The sequence below is a fragment of the Ictalurus furcatus genome, chromosome 26 (assembly GCF_023375685.1).
Source record: "Ictalurus furcatus strain D&B chromosome 26, Billie_1.0, whole genome shotgun sequence".
Taxonomy (NCBI): Eukaryota; Metazoa; Chordata; class Actinopteri; order Siluriformes; family Ictaluridae; genus Ictalurus; species Ictalurus furcatus.
In genome coordinates this window covers 9,157,236-9,181,834 of record NC_071280.1, presented here as the reverse complement: position 1 = coordinate 9,181,834, position 24,599 = coordinate 9,157,236, and the positions used below count along the sequence as shown (strand labels likewise).

The window sequence follows — 24,599 nt, the reverse complement described above, 5'->3', positions numbered from 1 at the left end:
GCGATCGGGCGAACAATACCAACTAGGCTATACAGGAAAACGTAATCCAAGGACAAGCGAAAACTCCAGAAACCATAGAATTCCAAAACATGAACGAAGGCTTGATTAACGTCAGGTGAAAGGCAGCTGAGCGTTTACTTAATTTATGGTAAATGTCTAATGGATGTGTATGTTTCTTATCTCTTGTAAAATGATAGAAAGCAATGTAGTTCAAAATAATAATGCAATAAGTATTTGTGAGAACTATTTTTTAATAATGAAAAATATCTTAAGACCAGAGTGTTTTTAAACAACATATTTGATTTGATTATTATGCACACCCTACTGTTTAAATATCTCTATTATAATAATAATAAATTATAGGGGCGCACGGTGGCTTGGTGGTTAGCACGTTCGCATCATACCTCCAGGGTCGGGGGTTTGATTCCCACCATGGCCCTGTGTGTGCGGAGTTTGCATGTTCTGCCCGTGCTGCGGGGGTTTCCTCTGGGTACTCCGGTTTCCTCCCCCAGTCCAAAGACATGCATGGTAGGCTGATTGGCATGTCCAAAGTGTCCGTAGTGTATGAATGGGTGTGTGAGTGTGTATGTGATTGTGCCCTGCGATGGATTGGCACCCTGTCCAGGGTGTACCCTGCCTTGTGCCCAATGCTCCCTGGGATAGGCTCCAGGTTCCCCATGACCCTGAAAAGGAGTAAGCGGTATAGAAGATGGATGGAATAATAAATTATGAATGAGGCTGAAATAAAAATAGTATATAGATCATTAACCACACAACTACTAAAATATATCTGATATACATATACAGGTTATATAATATAATATATACATAATAAGACCACAGCATTTCAGGATATTTGTTTCTGTTGTCAAACCCAGCAAAGTTGTCTTCTGAAGCATTTTGTCCCTCAGCAGAGTGAGTCTCATTCAAGGTCTTGAAGTAGATGCCATCTTGATTGTGCTTTTGCTAAGGATGCCCATGAGGTCATCAAAAGACACAGAGGTCCCCAGGAGGCCGTCATCACGGGCCTGCAGCATGAAAGAAAAAAGCTCAGAAAATAAGAGCAAGCTGCTGGCAGTCATAGGACTAAGTGGGTCCAAGTTATTCTGTTGCATGTCCAGGGCATACTTCCAAAGGCTCATGCACCGTTCAAAATTCTCCGAATCGGTGTACACCGCTCCTCGGTACCGAATGTAGTAGGACATGTCTGGATGCGATGGGCCCAGGATGCGTGCTGTAATAAGGAGAGCCTGCATTCGTATCTCGTCCGGGTCTGAGCTCACACTGTCCAGCTCTTCCATGCTCCCGGCCTCCTTCGCGTACGCCATTACAAGTTCTTTAGGTTTGCCTTTAAAGAGGACGTTGCTGCAGTCGCTGTACCGCATCATCATGGCTATCTTCCAGTACTTTAAAGCTCCCATAATATCACTCTTTTCATCCACAAAAGTAGCGCCCAACAATTCTAAACTATCAATTTGTTCTATTTTCCTCGTTTGTGGGTGTTGCGTGAAGAAGTCTACTATGTTCCTGTGCCCAGTGAAACTGACTGAGAGCAACGGAGTCATTCCATAGCCGTCCTTTTCCATCGTGGCGCCGGAATTCAGAAGCATTTTCATTATCTCCAGACTTCCTGATTCGGCACAGTCATGCAAGGCCGTGTTACCTACAGAATGCAGAGAGGTTAGCGGTTAAATGAGCCCTCGTTTACACACCTCACTACTGAAAGTTATACACAACTGATTCAGAGTCAGCACTATGACCTCAGAAAAGCGATCTAAAAAAAACACTAAAGAAATAACATGCTACTTAAACCTGACAGATTATTTCACGTAAGTAGCAAAAGCTTTTGTCGTTTCGTAGTTGCGGTTTACCTTTGACGCTTTTCTTATTAAAGTCAGCGCCTCTCTCCAGCAGATACTGCACGATCTCTTTGTGGCCCTTATAACAAGAAATCATGAGGCACGTGTGGCCGTGCCAATTGGCCACTTCCAAGTCAGCTTTGTGTTCCACCAGATACCTGACTATGTCGAGGTAGCCGCCGAAGCAACCGGCTCTCAGAGGGGTTGAATTGGAGAGTTGTTCACAGAAGCACCATGGCCTACGAGCAACTGCACTACCTTCAGGTGTCCGGCCAGCGAAGCGGCCCACAGCGGAGGGGCTCCTTCAAAGTGCTCGCCGTCGAAGTTGACGGACCCGCAGACTTCTACGGGCACGCAGCAGCGCTTCAGAAGGTACTTGACCAAATCAAGGTGCCCGTAGCGTGCCGCCATCAACAGCGACGTTTGTTTTCTCGGACATCAGTTCTGTCACCTCGTGGTCGGTTTGGTTCTCCAAAAGATCGTGGAGCAGCTTGAGCTGGCCGTCTCGGGCTGCGTTCAGTGCAGTGGTTTTTAAATCCATCACATCTGCGTGCTTTCCTTTTGCCTATATGAACACAACACCCCACTGAGATTAAATACATCTGAAGCATTATACATTATATTATAGACTAGGGATGTCATGAGAACCGATACTTCGGTACCAAGTCGGTACCAACATTCTTAAAATGTGACGGTACTTGTTTTTCTGCACTAGCCTTAGAACCGGTTCTAATGGAGGTACCGAGGTTGCAATTCTTCCGGACCTGATGTGGGCGACAAATACGCGCAAGTGGTGAAGAAGATCGCGTATAAGCACATGGGAAAAACTACAGAAGATTAGCTTAGCTTAACAAGTAGCGATGCACCGAAATGAAAATTCTTGGCCGAAACCGAATATAATGAAAAATTTTGACGAAGGCCAAATACGTTTTTTCGCGTTTTTTCCATTAAATTTACTATTTTTTTTCACCATTGCATAAATTAAATAGTCAAAATGTGCTTTTAACTATTTTGTCTTGCTTTACGAAGAAAAAAATCAATTACAAAAACTACAATTTCAAGATATTTTTTTTTTCATACCAGCAGGCATAGGCTACCAACAAGGCACAATATAACTTTAAATAAATAAAATAGTAAAATAAAAATATTTTGATGTGGTCATCTTTGAGCCCCCCTTGAATAGCTCATGTTAGGCCTGTAACTGACTACTGAAAGAATGTAACACTGTAGCCTACAACAAAAAAGTGCATTGACAAGAGTGCAAAAAATGGTTATATTCGGTTATATACGGCTGATTATATTGGGGATATATACCGCTCGTGTCCCTGTGCATCTCGCGGGTATATTATTGTAGATATAGTGTAGTTAGATATGTTGTTAATGTTATGTTCCCTTAAATAAATACGTCTTTACCTGCTTCCGTACTCTACTCCCTTACGTCTCGCGATGTGACAGAATACTCCGGAACAGAAACAAAACAAACGCATGTGTCCACAGTAAACAATGTCACAACTGTCAACATCCGAAGAGCATGCGCTCGTGCACGCAGCTTGTGCATGCGCGCGCCCAATCATCGCTCCGAGCGCGCTGCCGGAAGTGGAGGTCGTGAAATTCGCGCATCTCACTCTGGTTCCTAGGCTATTTGGCGCGTCATCAAACACGTCATTGTTCGGTCAAATTTATTCGGCCTTTTCACTTATTTATTAATAATTTCGGTTGCCGAACATTCGGTGCATCCCTCTTAAGAAGTTTAGCTCCTCCCCGACTCCTTGAGAGGAAAAGAGAAGAAAGCTAGTATCGGTTTCCGGTGTGTAACCGGAATACTGATAAATAAACACATTTAAATTGAGTTGTTTATGCTATTGGTCTACTAAATCTAATGAAAGTTAAGTGGTGGAAACCTACCTCTGATGACCCTGAGTGTCTCAATAGCTGGTCCTGTTAGCTGGATCACAAGCTTCTGCACCACCATCTCAAACACCTTGTAGTCACTGAAACCAGGCAGCTCACGTCCTCTGTGCTTCAGGTCATATTCACTCACCACTTCCTGGACCGTTTTGTGGACTGCATTGGGTTTAAAATTTGACCAAAAATCAACTTCCCCATCAGTTCCCATCAATAGGCATCATTTAAGTAGAGTTTCCACAAGGTTTATTTTAGCTGCTCTAAATATACTAGCCAAAGATAATTAGAAATATTTGTTCCTCTACACCAGGGTTGTGTAATCTTATCTAGAAAGGGCTGGCATGGGTGCAGGTTTTCATTCCAACCAAGCAGAAGTGACACCCAAATATATTGAAAGTCAAGTTCAACTGATTAAACAGGTGGAATCAGATGTGGCTCCTGCTTGATTGGAATGAAAACCTGCTTCCCCACCGGCCCTTTTCAGATAAGATTGGACACCCCTGATAGTTCTGCATGCATAGTTCTCTCCATGTTGACAGTGTGCTTGTTTTTATTTTAGAAAATATATTTTGACCCTTGAAAATTATTAAAATGATTTGGCATGGCTTCTGCATATGGACTGTGGACATGATGCCTTTGTGTTGTCAAGATGATCTTTCCACTTTTTGAATTCAGACCGAAGCATTACAAACAAGTTGTCATTGCTGACCACTTCCCAAGATGCCAAGTGGTTGATCTTATCGTTAAATTTTGTCAAGGTCTGAAAGAACAAGCAACCATGAACAAGACATAGCCAGGCTGATATAAGGCTCTGGATTTTAAAAAAAATTACACACATCAATAAAAAAGGTCTTCCTGTTCTGTGGGTCCAGTGGTGTGCCAGCTTCACACTGACTTAGCTCTTTTCTCAAGCTCCACAGCTGCTTCTTGATCTCTGAGATCAGAGGTAACGATTTCTTAAAAAAAAAAAAAAAATTGCTGAGCTAATAGTTTGTCACAAAGCCTTTGACAAGTATGCCCATTGCAGTCATCATCTACCCTTCGTGTTTCCAGGTCTGCATTTTTCCACAAAATTCTTTTTTAGCTCAGACTGTAGAGTCATGTAATGTCATGTGTTCATGTCTATCAGATGATTACACAGAGTGAAACACCTCCTACAGTTGAGGTTCATTTGGGCTTATATTTTTCAGTCAGTTTCACTGACACATCCATAACATTTCAGCAGGGATTTTAGATGGCGCATGTGAACAGTCACAGGTGTAAGGAACATGAATAAGGTAAATTAGTTACTCTGTTATTCTAGCTATAGATGTTATATTTTAACCCTACCATCTAATATAATGACCAGCTATCACTGGCAGTTGCTTTTGTGTCATCTAGTAGCCCTCTGTAGTACTCAATCATTCATGACTGCCTTTACTGATTTTCTGCACATATTGGCAAACTGCTCTAACTTACATTAAAATATAATAATAAGGAACAGTATAAAAAAGTGTAAAAAGAGCAGAAACATACTTTGATGTGATCAACCAGGTCTTGAGTCAGTTTGCTGGCAAGGCACTGAATAGTTGCTTTCTCCTCGTACAACAGGCAACTGGAAATAAAAAAATTACCGTAAGTTCCCAGTTATTACAAGTGGGTCAGATGTCACAAATAATGAAGGAGTTCTTTATACCTGAAGAATTCATGACATCTGAAGAATTCCCTCTACACTAGTGGCCTCAGACAGAGAGATTTTATCATGAATTTGCTGTTGGCCACGGCACTTAACGATGACATACCCTTTGCTTAAGGGAATGACCTGATTTCGGATTATATCCAAGATATTTTTCTCTGTTCCCCTGTCTATAAGGTCTGGCTTTGTGAGAATAGCTGTTAGAATAAAAAAGTTAAATAACAACAACAATAATAATAATAATAATAATAATAATAATAATATAGCTGCAATTTGGACCATTCTAGCTTGTTTTAAAGAGATATGCTAAATTTAATGGCTTTATGTCAAGTCGTTGCTTAGATGTGGCCTCACTTCCTGTCTGGTGACTTTGCAATCAAATTTGTTAAAGACTAAGCATGCTGAATATCAAAAATCCATATTTTTTAGAATGCAATGGTTAAAATTTCACAAGGATTAGACAAAGTTTCTAGGTGAAGAAGCAAAAAAAAAAAAAAAAACAGTTTTTCTTAACATTCAAAATGGTCGACTTCCTGTTTTGTAAACCAAAACGCACGAACACTCAAGTTACATCATGAAGACTTTTACTACTTTTGCTAATTTATGAAGTATAGTGCCCCTAGAGGTAGCAATAGAGTGGAAATTACCATCATGGTATCTGTTGAACTAAACATGACCCAAATAATTAGAGGAAAGTGCACTCACATTACTACAATGCTGCTTGGCAGAATTATTATTGTAAACATTTTGCTATGGCTGAGATTGTCCTCTATAAGTGTGCCAAATTTTAGTGCACAAAGCATTCTATGGGCTGCCCCAGAATCCCATGTAGAAGTATAATATTTATAGCTACATTATTATTATATATTATTATTATTATTATTATTATTAACAACAACAACAACAACAATAATAATAATAATAGTAAGCATAATAATGTTGCTGTTTTTGTTAAGTAGCTTGAAATAATAACTTTTAGTACTCTCACATCATAGAAATTAAGGTATTTTATTTACCTAGCTGTGTACAGCAACTTGATTTTGCAAAGGCTCTTTGTATGTGCACACACCCAGAAGTCATATGCCATACCTCTAATGTGGATGTGGATGGAGAATTGTAATAAAAAATGCCCACATTTGTGCAGTAAGTTAAGAAACCAAAAGTGAAACATCTGAATATCTGGATTTTCCAATATGTCCTGTTTGGACTTTCCAAGTTTTAATTAGGCCTCTCTAATGTGTGACATTACTGTTATCATTGCAGTTGATGATTTTCCAGTAACAGAATGCCCCAAATCATTTATTTCTTTTGTAACCACACTAACAAGCTAGTTCCTGTTATCGCATTATAACAGCTATAACATTATAAATAGTTGTTCCCACACCAGTCTCTCTTTTTTCTTTCTCTTGAAATGAATAACATAATTATATTACAGACAAACCACAACTCCCCCTGTCCTGAAGATTTTCCTGTTTTAGGAAACTTAAAGTTACTGTTTTCCATCTGACTGACTGACATAAAGTGCAAGAGACACAAAATATGCTAAATGAACGTCTCCTCAGAAAATTTCACCACATCAGCACATTTTTGTTCAGTGTCTGTAATACAAGTCCCAGTGTAAGTTGAACTATAGACGCAAATGCATATTAAAGTGCCTGCATTAATATAAACCTGTGATGCGTATTACAGCGAACACTACTGTCAGGTGTTATAGAAAATTAACCAACACCTTCTGACCAATCAGATTGGAGAATTTAGTATTGTGGTATAATTAATAATAAGTTTCAGCTTGTAAAATGTTGGAGTACAGCTCTTGGTGGTGAACTCAGAATTTTGTAACCTATAGTAGAAACAGGTTTTGAAACTGGTAGAAAGTGTATGAATATTCCATGAGCTCTACCGTTTCCATGAAGCAGTGAATTAAAAATTGGTCTGTCAGCACCCACCAACCAATTATGAGTTAGGAAATGTATTTAAAGGTTCAAGGTTGTAACACTACAAAATGGGGGAAAAGTACATTTACAAGGCATTGTGTGTATCTATGGATAAGATCTGACATTACCTCTAACAGTCTTCAGAGTCTCTACAGCTGGTAGTCTGAGGTTGTTTACTAAGTGTAATCACTAAATGTTATCAGCTCTTTCCCATGGTGTGCCCCAGACTATTTCCATTATGCGGGCACATTATCCCTGACTTCATTTTGACCAAAGTGTTACAACCCGCTATCTTTGGGATGGAAATTTTTCTTTTGTGTGCTGTGCCATATTTTGTGTGCAGGTCAAACTCCCTCCCAGAGTTTCCAGCCTGCCCTAGCCTGCCTTGCTCCCGCCTCCCAGGATGACATCACTAAATGGCGGCCATATTTAAAGAGGAAGAGGAGTGAGAATGGTGTGGGATGTTGGAGGTGGTTACATGTGTTGGTGTTTAGAGATTGTGCTTGGTTGTGCTGCTTGTATGCTATTTTCTGACTGATGTTCTGGTTTTTGACTTTTGCCTGGATTTTTGATTTTGAGTTTGGTTGTCCCTGTACCTGTTTATGTGCATTATGTTCAGCATTGTATATATGTTCACTTGGTTCACTGGCAGTAGGGGTGTGGCTGCCATTTCTTTTGGGAGAGGGTCCTTTTGTCACTGTTTTTTGGCTTAGGTAGTTAGGGAAGTATTTGTATTTTCTTTATTTTCCTTTTAGGTAAGCTAAAAAACTCTAAACAATAGAATTCTTTTGTATATTATTTTGGCCTTGGCCCACCCTGAAGTTATGCCTGGTTTGGTTCCTTGTACAATTATATGTATATAATTCTGTGTTTTACAATATACCACAACCTTTTTGAACAATCTTGTTTGTGTTGTTCTTCCTGGCTCCCTCATTTTTAAATGTCAATCCAATTGAATCCCAAGCTGGTTACTCTGCTAAAAATGAAAATATGAATCATAAGAATTCCTTGTATATCTTATTTTCTTATTTGATTAGAATTTCCAACGACGTTACAGTATTATAACAGTATTATGTCACTGACACTCATTCTTCTTCTGCAACTGCTGATCAGGGTTGAATGCTGGTCAAGGTTCAATCATGACTCATTAAAACAGTCTGTGGTTCAGTGAGTCTAGTGTTTTATACATGAGCCATCATGTCTTCTCTGGCAAACTTTCGTTTGTTTTTGTTCTTTGCAGCCAATCACATGCATTAATGAAATCATTGACCTGAAGGCAACTCAAGTTTTCACAGACATTCATTTTTTTTTTTTTTACATTTCATTTACCCTTGCTTGTCTGATCTGGTACTGAGGTAACAACAGAATGTTAAAAGATGACTGAACAGAAAAGTAAGCTTTTATTCTCCACTTAAAACAAATGCCTCATTTCTTTAGCGTCCATGACAGTCAAAAGTGGTTATGTGACATGCCACTCTGAATCAAAACATAACCACTTTAAATCATTTATTAATATTAATAAAATGCATACCTACAGATTAATATATTTTTCAAAATCCCATAGATTTAAACATACAATTTCAGAGGTTAATGCTGATCCTCTCCTGGGCCAGCCATAGTTGTTCATAGTTGTGCTGATGTGTCCTCTTTCGTCTTCACTGAGTAGTTTGTTATATCACAGGTCCATTACACAGGTCAATGGATTCATATGCTTCTTTATACATAACCAGCAGGATCAACATGGGAACGAACTCTGCCAAACACTGGTAGACAATCTGTTGGGAAAAGACGGAAAAGTTAGATTTATTGATAATAGAATTCATAAATTGTTAGGTTGCAACTGAAACTGAAACAAAAAGTTAATTAGCTAAATATAAAGGATGAGAAAACTAACAGTGACACAGTTTCCAGTCTTTTTCTTTGTTTTAGATTACATAAAATTATCACGAACAAATAAGAATCAAGCTCCCTGGGACAGGCTCCAGGTTTCCCTGTGACCCTGAAAAGGATAAAGCGGTATAGAAGATGGATGGATGGAATAAGAATCAAATGGTGTACCTAAGAAACACCATTAGCTTTTTTGTCACTTACCATATAATAGATAATATTTCTTAGAGGTTAACTTACTGATGTTGAACATAGCACAATTGTTTGGACAGGTCACATTCTCTCCAGTATATAAATACACAGACTCATACTCTTGCCTCGAAGTCAACCATCTTCTGGGTGAAAACGTATTTATTTAGTTTTATTTCAGGTATATAATTAAAATGTGATAGCTAATGTTTTATAGTGATAAACAAGTCCAGATAATTTTACTTACTATTATCATATAGTACTGTGCAAATGTCTTAGGCACATGGAAAGAAATGCTGTACAGCAAAGATGTCTTCAAAAGTAAAGAAATTAAATGTTTCTACATTTAAAAAAAAAAATACTATAAAGTGTAGTAATAAATGAAACAAAGTCACTATTTAGTTTGATGACCCTTTGCTTTAAAAAATGAGTAGTCTCAGGTACACTTTGTGCAGTTTTATAAATAAATGCGTCCATTATTTCCATACTACAGAATCTTGGTGGAAGCAGTAGGTCATCTGGGTAGTTCTGTCCAGAGCCTCAGGCTTGGAGGCGGGGCCTTCATAACCATAACATCCCGACACGCTAGTCCACCATTCCAGATGGGCAGCAAAATACTAGGCTCTATGTCCATTGGATACAGATGAATTGTCACTCACCTGTTGTGAAACCAATTATTGTCACCATTTCAAAGTGGGCTCCACCCTCTGAATGCATGAAAAGATAGGGTACGATGAACAAAATGCAAAAATTTAACTTTTCTGCAGATGACTGGCTTTAAGTCAGTGACTTATTAGGCCAAATTAGTATGTAGCACTAAACAAAGTTACACATCTCAGATCCCAGATTACAGTTACTGTATATACACCACACTCGTCTAACTGGCAGAAGAGGAGATGTCATTGTTATTCATAAATATTGTTATTTATAACAATACTCTTGCCATTACACAAAAATCTGGATATAAATTTAAAAGAGAGAGAATTGGTTTGTATATTATGTAAGCTACTAAAATTCACTAATTGGATGTGACAGGTCTAGGTCAAAGGTCATCATCAAATCTAATTATGTTGACAGGTCAAATGTCATTAGCAACCATCATTATCTAATTAGCTGTCGTTAATGGCCATCACCAACCGTCATGTTCTTAACAGCTGTCCTTAATGGTCATCATCTTCAATCCTAATTATGTTAGAGTATATCAGAGATAATGTTACATACATTTTGCACTTATGGTCTGCACTTATATCAAGTAATCATATTATGTTGAGAGAATCACACCAAAGATAATATTACATATGGTCTACACTTATGTCATTAGCAACCATCATTATCTTAACAGTTGTTGTTAAAAATGGATAATGGTTTATATAATAAAGGTTTTTGTAATCTGTTGCGTTCCCACACACACACAGAAGATACCCCTGACCAATCAGAACAAAAGAAATTAAAATGCTACATCCAGTAGTTGGCGGTATATACACCATAAGTTTATAGAAGAAGAAGACCACACCCACCCTCTTGATTTAAAATACTTTGTACTTACAATGTGTATGAGTTTTCAACATGGCTTGCCCTAATGTACCGAAAAAAGTTCACTCTTTTTTGGGAAGATTAGAAAAAATTTTAGAGCATGAAAAGATTCAATATTGGGTAATGTCAAACGGCTGTACAGCTGGATTTTTTTTTTCGATGCAGAAAAAGGAGACGTTGTGCTTTTCAAGTTCTCGGTCCGGGTGAAATGCTAATTTGTGCTGCAGTCATTCGAGTGAGTTATATCTATTTTCCTCTTTGCGACACCTCTAACCTCCATTATAAATGTATGCAATGACTCTAGCTTCCTTAATCTGATAAACCGCTGAGTTCGGTGGGTCTAATAAGTAAACTAATTCATTAATGATAAACTTGCTGAATCCAGCGACTAGCCCCATAAAAAAATAAAATAAAAACATAATGATAAATAAAGTTGTGAGTCAGGCGGCTATAAAAATTAATAAAATAAATCGCCAGAGTCCGGGGATTACACATAAATCTGTTTCAATAATAAGTTCATAGCTAATTGATGTGTAAACATAATCTGGTGTGTAGACATAAGGTTGATACCAGCAAACACAAACGCGTTTTCGACGAAGTCAAGCAAACCCCCGCCGTTTAAATGAAAGCTACAGTTAGTCGAAAAGAGGCTTGATCATGACAAAAAAAACATCGACGTCGAATATACGTGGAAGAGAAGCTTGAACAATGTTGATATTCTTGAAACGCTATATTACTTTGAAATTATGTGGGGGAAAAAATAATAAATGAAGTTACTGCTGTGTAATTTCAAAGAAATGTATCTAGATGTGATTGTTCACTAAGATTTTTTTTTTTTTCGGGAATATGACATCTCTTGCATACGAAACCAAAACATACAAAGCTAAGCACGAGCAGATGTCGTTCCTAAAATACCATGGATTTCATTGGACATATAGGCTATATCTTGAACTGGTATGTTTGTGTTATATATGAATGGATTGTTAAATAGATTATACTCTAGGAATTTCCATGACGTGTAAAAAAAATGTTGTTTATTTTATTTACCTGAATAAAAGAGTCTGAAGTCGCAATCCCTCCGTTGCTAATATGTGGTTGAAATAACGTTTAATAAATACGTGCAGTGAGGAGCTGAGAGAGAGTGCCCCCTCCCCCACAGGGAAAACAACATCTTCCTGCTGGAGTTCATTCTCTGTCTCACAGCTCCATCTGAGTGGAGCCGGAGCAGCAGTTCACACTGTACACCAACTCAAGGCAAGTAATGTTTTTTCTCCTTATATAGTTATAGATCTGTTGTGTAGTTTAATTCAATTAAATCGTTAAACAGCGCTTCAGCTATACGGTTTAAAGAGAAGACAGCTAACTAGCGCTTAGCCCTAAGATTAAATCTACCGAAAATTATTTAAGCTGTGATGTAGAGAGTAGATACTTCTTTTAAGTAAAATCTAACATTTTAAAGTTCAAGGCTCAAGGTTTACTTCTTCCTGTGGACCTTTTTGTTTTTATTTTTATACCAATTTCCCCACAAAAATGTTAGCTTTCTAGCTAACATGCTACTGAACAGATTAGTTTAGTTTAGCACAGCATGAATTTTAGCTAACATGAGCTTCAAATGGACATTTTGTCTTTTTTTCCTCACAGCATTTTGTCTGAAGTTGTAAATAGCTGATTTTTTTGTATGCTTTTTAAAGTTCTCAGTGAACATATTAACACTAGCTTGCTGCTAGCTGAAGTTCAGTGGGTTAGTTACACAAGATGGCAGATGGTTATACAAGATGGCGGTGTCTGTCTTACCTCAGGGGCTACGGGCGCGCGTGCGTTACTGCTTCGGTTCAGCTCCGCTTTCTGAGAGAAGTGTTTTATGTGACTTGTTAAGAAGTTGTTTGTCATCAGAATGAGCGTTTTAACCGTTTAACAGAGAAGGTTTTCTTACCAAAGACATTAAATCAGCTCTTCACTTTATTGCTGTGTGCCTCAGTGTGTTAATTCTGAGGGGTATAATTCAGAAAAACTGTTTTTCATGAGTTTCCAGTACTACACACGTACTTTAGAGGTGAGTATCATAAAAAAATACCAAATACCTTTCCACAGTCTTTGAGCTCTTGTTTGAATATTAACCATTGAGATTGAAAGTTTACTGTTTTCTGATATGTATGACTTTTATGAATGAGGTGGACATTCACCCTACTCCACAGGATAACCAGACATTCAATGGCCTAGATGGCAGTGGAGTTTTCACAGAGATGGACTTGTTCCTGGTGTCCACCCCTGTGTGTTCTGTGTGAGTACTTTGTGCTATTTTTGTGAATATTCATAGGTCAGATGCATGACAGTTTGTCACATAAAGATGTATTCTGTTTTTGATAAATAGTTTGTTCATATTGCAGCTCTTACCAGTTGCCTCTCAAAACTCTCAGGGAGTTAGAGGATCTGAATGTGTCGCAGGTCTGAATTTGGTGTCGCAAGAAGCAGTGTCCCTCGAGCTGACACTATTTTCTTCTAATCTCTATACTTTAAAATTCTACTTTTTTTTTTTTAACCTTTACAACGTTTACAAATATCACTGATACTACTTCAGATAAAACAATCGTAACATTGTGCACTCGCTAAGTTTTATTGGTTCTTACAAACATCCGCGACTAGCTTGTAGCCCGCTAGCATCACCTTACCGCTAGCCTTGTTTACATTTCACATTTATCTCCATTTACCGCTGTTTTTTTAAAGCAAATATGTCGGTTGTTTCTCCGCTTTTGAGTGCAGATGAGGACTCGCTCGAGCTGCACATGGTGCTGCTGGAACTGGAGGATGTGGGGAAACAGATCCGTAACCTACTCGATAAGCAGGCTCAGCTGCTGGAGCGAAGAACCGCGCTGGAAACATCTTGTGCTTCTGCCTACACATCCAATGTAAGCACACAGCGTGGTATTACCACTCCCAGCCCCTCTACGCCGTGTGTTTCTCTGTGCAGGGACCGTGCACCCAAGACTTTTCCAGCCGAGGTCTCCATCACACCGACACACCACGGACCTTGGGTGCACCAGCAGCGAAAGGCGAGAGCCATACCCTGGGTGAGTACCTCTCCACCTCCGATGTTCGAGATCCCAACCAGGAACCGCTTCACCCCTCTCCGTCAGACCAGACCAAACGCGGTGATCGTCGGGTACTCCGTTGTGCGAAATGTCCGTGTTGCTTCAACAAAGGGTAAGGTGCACACACACATTGTTTTTCTGGTGCTCGTGTCCTTGATGTCGCTGTGCAGGTACCCGGGATCCTGAAGAAGGACGAGCGCATTGGAGCTGTCGTGCTGCACGCGGGGGCAAACAACATCAGGCTGCGGCAGACGGAGGTTCTGAAGAGGGTCTTCTCCAGCCTGATCGAGACAGTACGAGGCAGATCACCCACCACGAAGATCATCGTCTCTGGACCTCTTCCCTCATACAGACGTGGAGCTGAAATGTTCAGTAGACTTCTTGCTTTGAATGACTGGTTAGTTTCTTGGTGTAATGCAGGGTTTCCCAAACTTTTCCAGGGCAAGGCCCCCCAAATGGCATTAATATTTGATCGAGGCCCCCCTTTTGCAAGATGTCTTTAAAACACATAAAAAAATACAGACTTCTGAATATATCCCCCTTTTTTGCGTTGATGTTTTGTCTGATTAGCAATTATAAAGTTTGGTATAGCAAGTGTGATTTTAATATGTATTGGTACAAATAACATGTTATAGTAATGCGTATATATATATATATATATATATATATATATATATATATATATATATATGTATATGTATATGTATATATATATATATATATATGTATATGTATATAATATAAAAATATAAAAAATGTGTATTTATTTATTTTTCACACCAAATTGTTGAGGCCCCCACTCTGAAAACCACTGGTGTAATGAACAGAATCTGCTGTTTGTTTATAACTGGAATCTGTTCTGGGAGCCTCCTAGGTTGTTGCGTCCTGATGGCCTGCACCCCAGCAGCCTCGGAGTGGAACTGCTGTCAGACAACATCTCCAAGGCGCTACACAACAAGTGACTGCCTACTGTAAGTACATCTTCCTACAATAACAACGTTCATCATATGCAATGTTCAATTAATAGGTCAACACTTGTAGTACATACTATAGAGACTGTGTCTGTTTCCTAAGCTATACAAATACATAGAAAATTTCTGAATATTTGTTTTAGTAACCTAATTAACATAAAATTGGATCATACTGAATGCACATCCAGCACCTATAATCTGAAGCTAGGACTATTAAACATTAGATCTCTTGTGTCTAAGGCTCTTATTGTTAACGAAATCATTACTGATCAGGAATGCAATTTAATGTGTTGAACAGAAACTTGGATTAAACCAAACGAGTACATAGCATTAAATGAAGCCAGCCCTCCTGGATACAGTTATGTACATCAGCCTCGTTCAACTGGTAGAGGAGGAGGTGTTGGTCTCATCCATAGTCAAAATCTAGGTGTCACACAAAAACCTAGTCATAAATTTAATTCTTTTGAACTTCTTTATAACTGTATAACTTATGTAGCCACAAAAAATGTCAATTCCTCTAATTATTATTTACAGACCCCCAGGGCCATATACTGCATTTCTTAGTAAATTTGCATATTTTATCTCAAACCTGGTTGTTTCTGTAGATAAAGCATTAATCGTCGGTGATATTAATATTCACTTTGATAAGCCAGAAGACCCTCTGAGAACAGCGGTTGTATCCATCTTAGATTCAGTAGGGATTAATCAGAACGTAATCGGACCTACTCATAATGATGGTCACACCTGATACTGATAAACCTGATGACCTGATACTAACACACGGATTAAATATAGAAAACATTGTAATTTTTCCACAGTCTGAAGTTGTCTCAGACCATTCTTATCTTGTTCATAATACGTATTGATCATAATGTTTCCACCTCGCCTCGCTACCACGTAAAAAATACTTTCACATCAGCTACTGCACCGAGCTTCATAAATAACCTCCCAGAGACATCAGTTAGATTTGGATCACCGTCTGATCCGATTGAACTCGATCAGGCGACTGAATGCTTAGTCTCAACACTCCGCTACACGCTAGATAGAGTGGCTCCACTCAAAAGAAAATTAATTAGAGAGAAAAAAACTAGCACCCTGGTATAACGATAAAACGTGTACCTTTAAAACAGACCACTTGATAATTAGAACGTAAATGGTGTCAAATCAAATTGGTAATATTTCAAACAGCATGGAAGGAGAGTCTACTGAACTATAGAAAATCTCTTAGCAATGCTAGAAAAGTCTCTCTCTCCACCTTAATAGGAGATAACAAAAACAATTCTAGATTTCTATTCAACACAGTAGCAAAATTAACTAGGAATAAAACCACTACAGAAAGAAGCACTCAGTCATTACATAGCAGTGAGGATTTCATGGATTTTTCATTGGTAACGTTGAAAATATTAGATGTGAAATTCGGGCTATTAAATTAAAACCAGACAGTATTATAACTAACCCTGTAGATGATAATATAGCAATATCAGATCAATGTTTAGAATGTTTTACTCCCCTCAGAGAGACCGAACTAGCTTCATTAATCTCTTCAGAGAATTCATCAACTTGAATACTAGACCCTGTACCTACATGTTTCTTTAAACAGATTTGTCCTGGAGTAATTGAACTGCTTATAAATATAATCAGTTCTTCCCTTAGCACTAGCTATGTACCTAAATCACTTAAATTAGCAGTTATTAAACCCCTGATTAAAGAACCTGACCTTGACCCCTCTCAACTATCCAACTATAGATCTATATCAAATCTCCCCTTAATCTCCAAGATCTTAGAAAAGGTTGTAGCACAGCAGTTATGCTTATACTTGCATATAACATTCATGAAATGTATCAGTCAGGATTTAGACCTCATCATAGCACAGACAGCGTTAGTTAAAGTAGTAAATGACCTACTACTGGCCTCTGATCAGGGTTGTGTCTCACTGCTTGTGTTACTTGACCTTAGTGCAGCTTTTGATACTATAGATCAAACTGTTCTCCTTGATATATTGGAAAATGTTGTTGACATTAAGGGAACAGTCCTCTCCTGGCTCAGGTCTTATTTGACCGATCGTTATATAATACATAATGATACATTATGTAACCTGGTACGATACTATATCTAAAATTTAATGTTCGATACACTTATATTACAGTGCAAGACTGAACTAAGTTCATATGATTGTAGTGACTAGGATATCGTATCAAACGAATGTGATTCTAATAGGTAATTAAAATTTGTCTCTTAGATCTGTGTAGTGAGCTAAAAAGGGAACTGTTAAGTTACTAAAAGTATGTTTTATTTGCTTTACTGATTTTAGACGACTGCGTTGTGATTATCTCTGACGATGAGAATCTCAAGACATCTGATCGAGGCCTTTTGAGTCGGAGCTCAACTCGTAAGTCATAACCTAAAATTATGAATGTTTCATGCTGTAAAGTCTTTCATACGTATTTATAGTTTTGTTTGTCATATTCAGAAGTTGAGGGCATCGTGGCTATCATGATTATGGCGGAGATATTTCAGGTGAGTCGACGTATATTTTACCCTTTATTTGCCCAGCACAAAATAAATAAATAATAATTTTTAAAAAATCCTCTTTCACGTGTTTTGTGACTTATAGATACAAGTGTTGTCGGAAATTTTGATGCAATAGAAGAGCGAGAGGAATTCAACTCGGAAGCCGACATTCAACCCGACCTCGAATTACAGGAGATCTTCACATCGTGGCGTGAATTCTTCCAAGCAAAGACTGCTTTATTGGAAAACTTTGGACAGCTTGATAATACATTTGAATCTGGTCCAGGTACAGAATTTGTCCCTTTACTGTACAACAGACTTGAAAATTTGAATAGTTGCCTCACAGTGAACATAAAGTTGATTAGAAAATTGTATGATAGATATGGCGCAGAAATGACCAAAATGCAGTTCGGATACAGAGACTAAAAAAATGAGAACCGAAAACACTCCATTACCCCATGATTTCTGTTATGTTGGATACCAGAGTTCTTCAAATGGTCTGTTACTTCATGATCCGTACACAACCCTGAACCCGTGATTAACTGAAGCGATCAACCGACTGAATGAAAGTTTATTTCTGTCACAACAGGTTGTTAGTGAGAGACCTAATCAGAGTCCAAATTATGTATCAAACACACCGATGACGCCATACGACATATTTTTCAAATTAAATCAATGTCTGTTAGAGTTACAAAATAAGCTAAACGAACAAAGACAATCTATGCAGATAAATCCTTGTTAAATAGATGCGATGAATCAACTCAATGAAAATATGGCATTATCTCCCAATCACGATATCGTCTCAACTCCAGAAATTGCTCAGGAACATGGACCATTATCTTCTCATGATATGATATATGAGCTAAATCAAAGTCTTATGAGTATAAATGACAGTCTGGTTAACTTAATCGAAAACCCCGAAAATATTCCCCAAAATTCGAAAAACGATAATGAGTACAACCTTCCTATGGAAAACATTCCATCGCCTGATATCCAAGATTCTCAAACGGAAAACATTCAATCGCCCGATATCCAAGTTGAGCAAGAAGGTGATGGATTAGATCTTAATATCCAAGATGAGCAAGATGGTGATGGATTAGATCTTAATATTAGAATAATTAATTGTGAAAGATTCAACAACACTGAGATTAGGAGAAGAGTGAATTTTTCTTCGATCGCTAATGTCGACAGCTTCGCAGATTTTTATAGTTATGTTTGACATTTTAAGCAGTGTCATTGAAATCGCTAACAATTTAATTTCTGCTGAGGATGTCGTCACCGTTGAAATCAGAGGTGATTTGACCAATGTTTCATCACGCGTTCAATTAGACAACGGTGTCATCAATTTACATTCTTTTCTGACCATGCTCGAAAATGCAATTCACAATAAACGCGAAATTTTTACTGATTATACCCTTGAAATAGTTGTCCACATCGTCCGGCCACCTCGGGGTGGTGGAATTAGAAGGAAAATAGGCCATATATCCAATTCAGAAACCATACAGAAGAAAATGAAGCATCTATGCATTTTTCGCAACAGAGATAACGTGTTTCACCTTGTGTGTTACCCAACTTTTGAATCGTGAAAAAAACGATTTTGAAACCGAACAAATTGCTAGAAAATTACAACATGATGTGGGATTATCCGTAAACACCGCGGTCAGCTTCGCTGACGTATCAAGATTTGCGAGATATTTGAATTGTAAAATCATAATCGTACACTGTTCTGTCAGCAAAGCTGGATACTCTTTCTTTCAAACTAGCAAGACCCCCCCCCAATGAAAAAACGATTTACTTGTTTTTGCATGACAACCACTATTATGGGGTTAAAAGTATCACCGGACTTTTAGGAACGAGTCATGTTTGTCATTTCTGTCACTTGGGGTTTGACGTTTTATGGAAACACAAATGCGATAATATCTGCAACGTTTGTCGCGATCCTGATTGTCACAAGCATCCTAAGAATTGAACTAAATGCCCAAAGTGTCAGAGACTATGTAGATTACAATACTGTTTCAACAGGCATAAAGCAAAGATTCAGTTGCGCAAAGGCAAATATTCTATGTGTGAAGTGGGATTCTACTGCTGTAAATGTAAAAGTGTGATACAGGATAAACCTTCTAATAGTGAGAATCACGTGTGCGCACATTCGAAATGCATACTATGTGGCCAAAAACTCAACGAGGATATCGAGCATAGATGTTTTATACAGCGGGCTAGGAAAGAACGCGAAAATAAGGATTGTGTTTTCTGATTTCGAGACTAGACAGGAAACAGGAACTCGTAGCTAATTTCATATGCTGTATTGATTTTGAGGGAGAGGAGTGGGTGGCTGAAGGGGATGGTTGTGTCAATGCCTTCTTTAAGAAGTTTCCTTGTAATACCTACAACGGTTATACGTTTATCGCGCATAACGCTAGAGAGTTCGATTCATACCTTTTGTTAAACCATTTAGTGAAAGAAGGAATCATGCCCGAAATCATAGCACAAGGCGGTAAAATTTGTGTTTCATCGATACCGCGTTTCGCCAGTCCTACCTTGATAGTCTATCGTTCTTACCCATGAAGTTGAGCAGAATCCTGAAAGCCATGGGGTTTTCGGAAAGCAAGAAAGGCTATTTTCCCCATTTCTGGAACACCGTAGAACATCAGGATTATGTAGGACCATATCCTGACCCTAAGTTTTACGGTGTAGATGGATAGAGAAGAAATTCTGAAAAGTACAAAGGTCGATCCTTTTAAATGCATAACAATCGCATCTGTGTGCATGAAAATCTTTAGAACCAAGTTCCTGCGTAAAGGCACTTCAGCTATTCCACCACTTGATAATTACATCACCGGACAGAAATCTTTCTCAACACCTTCCATACAATGGCTCGAATACGTTTCTAAAATGCAAAACCTACCCATTCGCCACGCGTTGAACAAATGTGTTGTCAGGTTTGGTGCCTATTACGTAGATGGTTACTGTGAAGATGGGGAAAGCTGTAAGGTTTTTGAGTTTCTTGGATGTTTTTATCACAGGTGTGAAAAATGTTTCCCCTCAATGACCCTGCATCCTCTTAGCTCATCCAAGCTACCTTCGGAGATGTCCATCAAAAATCAACAGAGAGAATAAAGAATTTGCAAGTCACTCTGATGTGGGAACACGAGTGGAATGAAATGAAGAAAAACGACAACCGTGTGCTAAACTTTCTAAAAGGCTTTGACTTTCCTGAACATTTAAACCCGCAAGATGCTCTTTACGGCGGTCAAACAAATGCGTTACATTTGCTTTATGTAGCTCAGCCCAGTGAGAGAATCGAATATTTCGATTTTACTTCTCTTTACCCATCTGTAAATAAGACAGACGTACCCGATCGATCACCCTATCGTTTATCGTGACTTTAAACCGCTGAAATATTACTTCAGTATCGTCAGAGCAAAAGTATTACCGCCTAGGGGTCTGTGGGCACCTGTTTCCCCCGTTTTGTGTAAAACGCAAACTCCTCTTTCTCTATGTAGAACGTGCGCTGAGCATCAGCTAAAACAATGCAATCATACAGATCAGGAGAGAGCCCTTACCGGAACATGGGCTTCTGTCGAAATTGAGAAAGCTGTCGAAAAAGGTTACAAAATTCTAAAAGTGTTTGAAGTGTGGCACTTTCCTAAAAGGTCTGATAAACTTTTTAAGAAATATATTAAAATGTTCCTCAAGACCAAACAGGAAAGTTCAGGTTATCCGTCTTGGGTCGTTGATGAATCCTCTAAACGTGAGTACATTTGCAAATATAAGGAGAATGAAAGGATCACGTTGGATCCGAAAAGCATCAATGTTAATCCTGCCAAAAGATCTGTGGCTAAATTTGCTGTGGGGTAGGATGTGTCAAAGACCAGACAGATCAAACACGACCTTAATTCGCAATCCTGCCAAGTTTTTACAGTTCATGTTCTCTGATATTTATAACGTGAGTCAGTTCTCTTTTTTGAATGAGAAGGTGGCGATGGTACAGTGGTGGTACGCAGACGAGAGACTGATTAAACCGCTGAATGCTGATTTTTTTTCATTGGCATTTTCACTACAGCATACACTAGACTTGAGCTGTACAATTTGATGGATCGATTGGATCAGCGTTGTTTGTACACAGATACCGACATCGTCATTTTTAAAAGTAAGGAAATTAAAAATGTTGATCAAACCGGTCAACTCATAACCATGTGTAACCAAATCGTGAGAGATAAAAAGGGATTTCATTTGAGAAACAAAACATGCTTGTCGTTTGAAGACCTTTAAGCAGCCCTCAATGTCATCCTCTGGGGTCAAGTGCCGGGCTTCTCGACCGGGGTAAGAGAGAGGTGTGGTGGCTGCATGGGTCGTTGTTTTCTGGGCCAGACTCTCCCTGGTGGCGACCTGCAAGCTCTGGGCGAGCTGCTGTGTCGCGGCCTGCTGCTGGAGATTGGTCTCCATCGGGTGCTGCAGCATGGGATCCTTTTTTGTGGTTGGGTCTGTGCTCATGCCCGCATCCTCCACCTGTGTAGCGAACCTAGACAGCGGTGGGCTGAGCACAGACACACAAGAGGCCGTTTATGGGCAAATGTGCAGAGTCTATTTAAATTCCGTGAGGATGTGGGGTGCAAAGGAGGTGAAGTGCTCAGGCACGGGGCTGTGCTGGGGGCTCCCCGAGCGTCTGAGATCCCGTTCTGCAGTCAGGCAACGCCGCGGGTGCAGCCAGGGGGCGAAATCCTCCGTCGCATCTGAATCCTCTGCAAGAAATGCAAAACAAATTATTATGCATGCCTCGGGAGCCCGCTCTTCCTTTGCTAGTGGAGGAGAGCGGCTGCGCTAATCATTAGCTGCCAGCCATGTGTGTGAGGCGGCCCTGCCTCGCAGCCACGTGCTCTCCGGCTGTCCAAAACATAGGTGGTGCTTTTTATATAGCCCCCAACCCCTTGTAATAAGCCAAAAGTATTTGGACAAACCCACAATCATAAATCAGAGTGTCATTTTTAATGCTTGGTTTTAATCCTTTTGCTGTCAATGACTGCCTGAGTTCCTGCTTGTTCTTGGGGCATTTTGCCTTGAAATACATACTCAATTGGATTCAGGTCAGAGGATTGACCTGGCCATTGCGAAACATTCCACTTTTTTACCTTATAAAGTCTTGGGTTGCTTTCAAAAGTACTTAATGTCCAAAAGGCCTCTTCTGTGAAATATAAAAGTTGTTTGTGTAGATCAGTGGTGTCGGTGTTGAAGGGCCACAAACCTACAGAGATTAGCATTTTCCCTCTTTTAACACACCACATTCAGACAAAGGTAATTAGCTGATAGGTTGATTCAGGTGCTAAACAAGAAAGGATGTAAAACGTTGCTATACAGTGGCCCCCTGGCTTCAAACAAAGTTGCTGAGTTTTTCTTGAGCAAGGCTAAGACTGTCCTTGCGGTTCTGCACGTCAATGCGACGTCTGTTAACATCCGAATCTTAACGCAAGGCATCGGCCACGTTGGCACCGTCCATTAAACCCAGTATCTCACTGCACAGCAGCTGAGCGGATTCCTTCAGCATGAAGTAACGGATCAGCATGGGCACCTGGTCAGCCAAGCGCTGCACCACAATCTGTCAGGAGAGGGGAAAAATCTCTATAATATAAAATTTCCAGGTTTTAAGGAAAATCTCTAATGGATGTGTATTTTTCTTATCGCTTGTAAAACGATAGAAAGCAATGCAGTTCAAAATATTAATGCAATAAGTATTTGTGAGAACTATTTATTAATAAAGAAAAATATCTTAATACCAGAATGTTTTTAAACAACATATTTGATTTGATTATTATGCATACCTTATTGTTTAAATATAGCTATAATAATAATGAATGAAGCTGAAATAAAAATAGTATATAGATCATTAACCGCTACTAAAATATACCTCATAATAAGCCCGCAGCATTTCAGGATATTTGTTTCTGTTGTCAAACCCAGCAAAGTTGTCTTCTGAAGCATTTTGTCCCTCAGCAGAGTGAGTCTCATTCAAGGTCTTGAAGTAGATGCCATCTTGAGTGTAGACCAGTTGCTCCATCTCAAACTGCTCCATGATCCTCTGCTCCACCTTGGCTTCCTGCTTTGACTGAATGTTGTTGATCTTGTTCTGTGATGTTGATTTTAAGTATGTGGTTATAGAGTTTCAGAAAGAATGGATTTAACTGGTTCAAAAATATTTCATGCTTTAAAACTTAAGAATTATATTTACCGTAGCAACACACTGGAGGAAAGGGTAGATGTTGAAGCAGGTTTTGGACACATCTGAAAACTCTTTCTGAATGGTGTCTTGTAACACAAGATTATTACGATATATTACTACGTTCACCAATGCTTTGTTTTCTTGTAGCCTTTAAAAAAGGAATTAAACAGCATGCTGCATTTTTTTTAATGCACTTCAAAGAGGAAAAAAAAGAGGCTGGTGAGAAATTGCTATGGTATAATAGTATTTTGAAGACTTAAGTTCAGTGTTGGTAACAGTAGCTCTGCTTTGCATTAGGCCACATCTCACCATCCCAATGTTGATAATTTTCCTATAACAACACTTCCCAGGGTTTTATTCCTTATGTACTATACACCATTTGGGTAAATTTCCATCAATAGAAGTGTCTGATCTGATGTCATCTTGCAACACAATTTTAGAGCTGTACAGAAGTACATCACAATTGTTGAATCTTTGTATGAAGCTTTCAGCTTTAATTTAAGTGGCTTAACAAAAATATTGCATTAACCGTTTAGGAATTACAGACATTTTTATGGACTCCCTCCATTTTCACAGGCTCAAAAGTAATTGGACAATTGCCTGATAAGCAGTTTCATGGCCAGGTTTGGCTTGTTTCCTCATTATTTCATGACAAATTAAAGGAGATAATTCCAGTTGATTCCAAGTGTTCCAAGAATTTACATTTGGTAGCTGTTCATGAGAATTATCAGTATTTTGTCCAAAGAGGTGTTGACGCAAGTGAAGGAGGCCATCATTAGACTGAAAAAACAACAAACAAAAAAAGACCTATCAGAGAGCTAGTTGAAACTTA

General features: G+C 38.8%; 1 long non-coding RNA gene and 1 pseudogene across 5 annotated transcripts in view; one reads left to right on the top strand and one right to left on the bottom strand.

Moving 5' to 3' along the window:
- Positions 1-923: 923 nt before the first annotated feature.
- Positions 924-7,570, bottom strand: LOC128602146 (protein fem-1 homolog C-like; annotated as a pseudogene).
- A 5,605-nt stretch (positions 7,571-13,175) lies between these two features.
- LOC128602148 (uncharacterized) overlaps positions 13,176-24,599 on the top strand; it is a 38,361-nt gene continuing 26,937 nt past the window's right edge. For 2 of the 5 annotated variants that reach the window (XR_008384807.1, XR_008384803.1), the window contains exons 1-6: positions 13,176-13,263; positions 13,743-14,468; positions 14,946-15,042; positions 17,354-17,431; positions 17,513-17,559; positions 17,657-17,839. This is a non-coding gene — a long non-coding RNA (uncharacterized LOC128602148). Of the gene's footprint in view, positions 13,264-13,742; positions 14,469-14,937; positions 15,043-17,353; positions 17,432-17,512; positions 17,560-17,656; positions 24,447-24,599 lie in introns of those variants that run through there. The other 3 variants (XR_008384806.1, XR_008384804.1, XR_008384805.1) reach the window with 3 other exon arrangements.